The sequence below is a fragment of the Callospermophilus lateralis genome, unplaced genomic scaffold (assembly GCF_048772815.1).
Source record: "Callospermophilus lateralis isolate mCalLat2 unplaced genomic scaffold, mCalLat2.hap1 Scaffold_167, whole genome shotgun sequence".
Lineage (NCBI taxonomy): Eukaryota > Metazoa > Chordata > Mammalia > Rodentia > Sciuridae > Callospermophilus > Callospermophilus lateralis.
In genome coordinates, this window is record NW_027512751.1 from 1,567,173 (window position 1) to 1,573,172 (window position 6,000).

General features: G+C 30.1%; 1 pseudogene; it reads left to right on the forward strand.

Annotated features, from left to right (window-relative positions):
• Positions 1-1,710, forward strand: part of LOC143387395 (zinc finger protein 280D-like) — an 89,902-nt pseudogene extending 88,192 nt beyond the window's left edge.
• The last annotated feature ends 4,290 nt before the right edge of the window (positions 1,711-6,000 follow it).

The following is a 6,000-nucleotide window of genomic DNA, read 5'->3' on the forward strand; positions in this document are numbered from 1 at the left end:
AGTAACAAAAATGAGAAATGTGTATAAAACAAAGAAAAAGTTTACTGAGATAACTTGCATGATGGATGATTTGCCAAATTAATTTGTAGATTTAATCAGTATTAAGTTGAATATTTCAGTGAGACTTGGTTTGGAAACTGGCAAACTAAAATAAGATTTATATATTTCCATTTATTAATACCATAATGTATTTTATTATTTCTCCATGTTAGATACTAATTTGTGTGTTTACTATTTTAAGCACAATTTTAATGATCATTTTTGTGCAAATAAATGTCCTTTATGTTTTTAAATTATAAAATTTATGAATAGTAACAGAATATAGGTGATTTGCTCTACCTAATAAAGTACATTGTTAATCTTTTGTTAAGACTGTGTGGTATTGGCCCCAAAATAATCTAAAAACAGATCAATGGAATGGCATAAATTTTAGAAAAATAGCTTTATGGATATATTAATTCAATTAATCATAAATGACTATTTGAAATTGTTGCTAGGATATTGGCATAATTCATTGGGAAAAAGTCTGAGTTGCAGGTAGTTTAAATCTGTACACACAAAGATAGGCCTATGTTGTATATATGTATATGTTTTTTCAGGCAGTTTTTTTTAATCAAGCTAGTGAAAAATTAGGGACGTGTTTGTCAATGCATATCTGATTTTGCATAGGAAAAGACTTTTTAAGCATAAGAGAATACAAAAACCAGTATAGAAAAAGATATTTTTTTTCAAATATATTCCTCATGTTAGGTGCTCTGACAAATTAATAACAACACTTAAATTTTAACTAAAAACAGGCCAGGGTCTTAAACAGATGAAATAATCACAGCTGAGACTAAAATCAGCTGATAGACTACCTGAGTGTCTTTTTAACATGTCTCCAAAGTTTCTCTCAGTCTTGCTTAAAAAAAATGGCCTCCTCCTAAATTGTAACCTCCCATCAAAGACAGGGAATCTGCATATGTTTTCCTTTTCAGTTAGCAAAGATGCCTTGATTTTTTTTCTCTTAGCAAATGTCTTTATTTTGATGGTGCTCAAATATATTGTTTTATGAAGAAAAACGTAATAAATGACTTTCTCTTTTTCAGTAAGCAACATAAAGCTTCTTCACCAGAAGAAAAAAATGGATGTGATACAAATTTATTTGAAGATTCATTAGCAACAAAAAGTGAAGAAAACACAACAGTTTCAGATAAAGAAAATAATAACTGTCTTGCAGGCAAGGAAACTGGCTCAAAGAAAATCTTCAGTTATGATTCAAATATTGAGGCAGATAAAATGGAGAAAGAAAAACAAAGACAGCACATTTGTCAGGAAATGGAATTGAAAATGGGCCAAAGTTCAGAAAACATAATTTCAAGTGATCAGATTAAAGATCACAAGTCCAGTGAAGCTAGGTTTTCTTCGAAGAATATTAAGGATTTGTGGTTACCATCAGGTGATGTTAGCATTGATCAGTTTTTGAGAAAAAGAGATGAATCAGAATCTGTTAGTTCTGATGTTAGCGAGCAAGGCAGTATTCATTTGGAACCTTTGACACCATCAGAGGTACTTGAGTATGAAAGTACAGAGATTCTTCAGAAAAATGGTGATTCTTCTGCCAACACTGATGAAGTAGTATCTGATCAAACAAATGACATTCCTGGAGAAGATAGTCCAAGCACAGGAGAGACAACAGTAGACTTGGCAGATGAAAAAGAACAAAGTTGAAATAATTTAGTCATTCTAAGTTGTAGCACGCCAACAGAAAGAGCATTTGGAACAGTGCAATCAGGTGAGCTCAGTAGTGCTGTGGTAGAGTTCAGAAATAAGAAAATGTGAGGGAGGTAATTCATACGCTTCACATGTATGTTCAATCTAAGTTATTAAATCAGTTCACCAACTACAGCATGCATGGTATGGATTTCCAAGTTTTTAAAAACATGAACAGGATTTTAATGAAAGCTAAGTGTGAGATCAAAGGCTATGTTTTTGGAGAAATAGGACTTGGTTGTAGATATGAATGGATTTATGAGATTAGTTATATTATTAAAATTTTTCAAACTTTCAGTCCTAAGCTTAAAATCCTTATTATCTGTATAACCTTTTAAGTTACTTTTAAAGAAAGAGATTTGGAAATCATGTACTTTTCAGAGTAATAGATTTTAAATAATGGCTGATTGGCATTGTTAATAAAGGCTTTAAGTATAATGCTGGCAAATGGAGCATGCTTAGAGTGCTAAATTGATCTAATGAGAATTTGGATGAACACAAACTTAATTTTGAATTCAGTATAACATTCCAGTCTGTCAGAAGCATGTAAACAGAATTTTTGAATCTGTGTACCTCCATAACAAGTGTTAGCCTGCCAGGCTGTAAGCTTACCTTTAATTAAATTTTAAGTGAAAGTGGAATTATAAAACATAAATTTATATTTGTGCTTTTGGTCAGTATGTAAGCTGCGTAAAAAATCCCTTGATGTATTAGTTGTATAAAGTAGAAATTCATTGTTGAAACTCCTGTAGCTACTATCCTTTTAATATTGTTTTAATATCTTCCTTAGAAATAGACGCATAAAAATGATCTGGAAGCCAAACCAAAGTATGGTATAATGTAGATAACATAAAGCAGTAAACTGAAAACATGTGCTAACATGTATTCAGTCATGTTTAAGTGACTTTTTCTTAATTGTAAAATCGAAACTTCAAACGGGACCTAAAAGAGTGATATAGAAGACTGGTTTGGGGAAAGTAGCCTAATTTACCCATAAGTTGACTGCTAAATTGATTTTTCAGTTTTTTATCATCTAGAACATAATAGATATAGAATAATATGAAGAATAATAGTTTGCTTTAAGTACTAATAAACTTTATTTAAATGCTACATTTTTACTTCTTAAAATGTGCTTTGAATTCTTAAATTTTCTTTCACTGAATGTTAAATGTTTTAAGTGGCTATTAAAATTCTGTTGTATAGTAGTTTTTGAGTAAATATTTGCAATAAAAATCTGTCCCTAAATCATTTTACTTTTCAGATCAATGCTTGATTCAGATTACTTTTGGTGCTGTTAGAAATTGTATACTCATTCAAAGAAATTTGTTATTAGAATTCCATTCTGTAGTCTTCACCTGGCATGATTTATTTTAAATCAGAAATTAAAATACAAGGGATAATATTGCCAATATTTACAGAGAATAATTGCTTTATAAATTCTTTTACTTAAACAGAAATACAATTTAATATTGTACATTTTTAAATATGCTCAGACTAAATAGGAAAAAATATATGATTGTATTATTTTCTTGAATATTTGATGAAGAACTAATATTTCATCTTTCCTGCTCACAAGAAAAGACAGGGAAACCCATTAACTGTCATCTTTTACCTTGTTGAAACAGAAATCTATAGCAGGGAAAATTTGGGGAATAATATAAACGATCGAGGAGCAGGGAGTAGAAAAATGTCTTTGTAAGAACCACTTTCTCAGTTTTATTTAATTTGTTGCCAAGCCTATCACCTTATGCCACAAAACTCTATAGAAATTTGTGCCAAATTACATCTGTAAGTAACACCAAAATCCCTTTTGAGATTTGGGTAATTTCTACCCCCTTCCACCATATACCTTTAGAGTAGTGATATTCAAAGTAGCTGGTCAATGAAATGATTTTTACCTACAACTGAGAAAAGGAATCTGTATCTGACTGTCTTTTATTGAGAAAGTCTGGCAATAAAAAATAAAGTTGAAATAAGCATTGAACTTGGTAGCATAATTGGTTTACATTCTTACACAATCTCTTTGTCTAATCCCCAATCAGAAACTAACACATCAAATAAACAAACTAAATCTTTGAGTAGTGATCAGTGAGTAGTGGTTGGCAAACTTTTTCTCCTCAAGACCAGATAATAAATAATTGTGGGTCATGTGGTGATAGTTGTACAACTCTGCCATGTAGCCTGAAATCAGCCTATGAATAATATGTAAATAAAAAGCCTGTTTATATTCCAGTAAAACTTTATTTGTAAAAACAGGATGTTGCTGGATTTGGCCCATGGACCATGTTTTGCATAAAGTACTTAGACACCTTCAATGTGGATATGAAGGCCAGTGAGATTAGGCACACTAGTGAGTTTGCCTAAGATTATCCAAGATGGCTCATAGTTCTCTGTTACCTAATAATAGAATTATTATTGAACACAAGGGCAGTTTCATGATATTAAGACATGTTATGTTCATTTTATGGAACTAAATATTTAATTAATATTGAAAATCTGAGTACCTTTTTTATTTGTGTTATTTCTTCTCCTTTGCCTCTCAAATGTTTTAGGGAAGAAATTATAAGTTTTTTTGTTTTGTTTGTTTTGTCTTTTACCCCATTAATTTGTAAAGAGCTATTATAGACATTTGTTAAGAGGACCTGACAAAGAATGAGTTGCTTTGTTTGGGCTCTAAGTAAACAGATAAGGAAACCAAATATCTGGGAAATTATTTGGCTAAGGTTACAAAGCCAAGATTTGCCCAATTTGATCTGATTCTGAAATTATTGTTTTCCCACCACACCTATAATTCCTAGCATTTATCTTGAATATTCTCTTTTAAAATAATTCATTTTGGGGGCTGAGGACGAGCTTAGTGATAGAGCATTTGCCTAATCCTCACCATTAAAAAAGAAACAAAAAACATTTTTTTACAAACAACTCATTGATGACTAATGTACTTTCACATATTATTCCTATAGGTGACTATTTGCATATGAAATAAAAGACTTATCTTAAATAAAAAGGTCTAATCATCCCTTTTATTAATAGAAATCAAAGACTTAAACCTCAACAGGATTAGTAAATCTCTTATTAGCAAAGAAAAGCATGTACTTTACTTTATATAATAATTATTGAAATTTTAACATCATCACATTTTTATATATTTTTTAATTGTTGATAGACCTTTAATTATTTATATGCAGTGCTGAGAATTGAACCCAGTGCCTCACTCACACTAGGCAAGTACACTACCATTGAGCCACAGCCACAGCCCCAACATCATTACATTTTTTTAGGCTTTTGTTATGTCATTATTTGACTTTATGATTGACATTATTTTTGTTTCAACAAAATTACTCCATGACTTTTCATTTATATTGACTTTAATGAAATAGGACTTTTTATGTATACAGGAACTAAAAGACCATTATAAATGCTTAATTTTTACTGTATTATTATAGCACTAAGACCTTTATTCAGCTAAGAAATTAAATAATTTACATGTTTCTGATTGTTAAAAAGAAGCAGTTATTTTTTTAGTATTTTTTTTTATTCAGCAGCATCTGCAGATCAATACAGACATAGATTTTTGAAAGTTGTGAAAATATTCATTTTCAACCCAAAAGCCTTAGACTAAAAGATACTTTTAACACATCATTTTGTGTGAACTTAAACACATCTGTAACAAAACCCATAATATGATTAATGAAGGAGATATCCTGAGTCAAATTACTTTTATAGTTAATGAAAGCTGATTTTTAATTGCTTGTTAAAATTACTATAAAATTATTTTTATTATTAAATATATATACTAAGCATAGTTAAACTTTATTGATGATATACTGTCATTATAATGAAGATTAATGGAGAAAGCTATAAATGAAGATCTAGCTGCAGATATTAATGGCCTAAATATTGGCTGATAATACACATTCCCTCAGATATTGATTTCTGGAAAATATCCCGGGTAATTCTGGAATCATTTGTCTTTTCAAAAAGCAGAACAGAAATATTGCCTGTATTATTTGTCCACTCCAACCACTTTTTAAAATGATTTTTTTCTCCCTAAATATTTTTAAAGTAAAGCATACCATTTATGGAGAATTTGAGAACTATACATTATAGTGTAGTTTTAAAATATCTTGGTTTTCACCACTGCCTTACAGATGTTTTAATTACTGTACTATGGCCAACAGGTGGCCTTTATTTGTTTGTTTGTTTATTTATTTTTATGTGGTGCTGAGGATCGAACCCAGTGCCTCA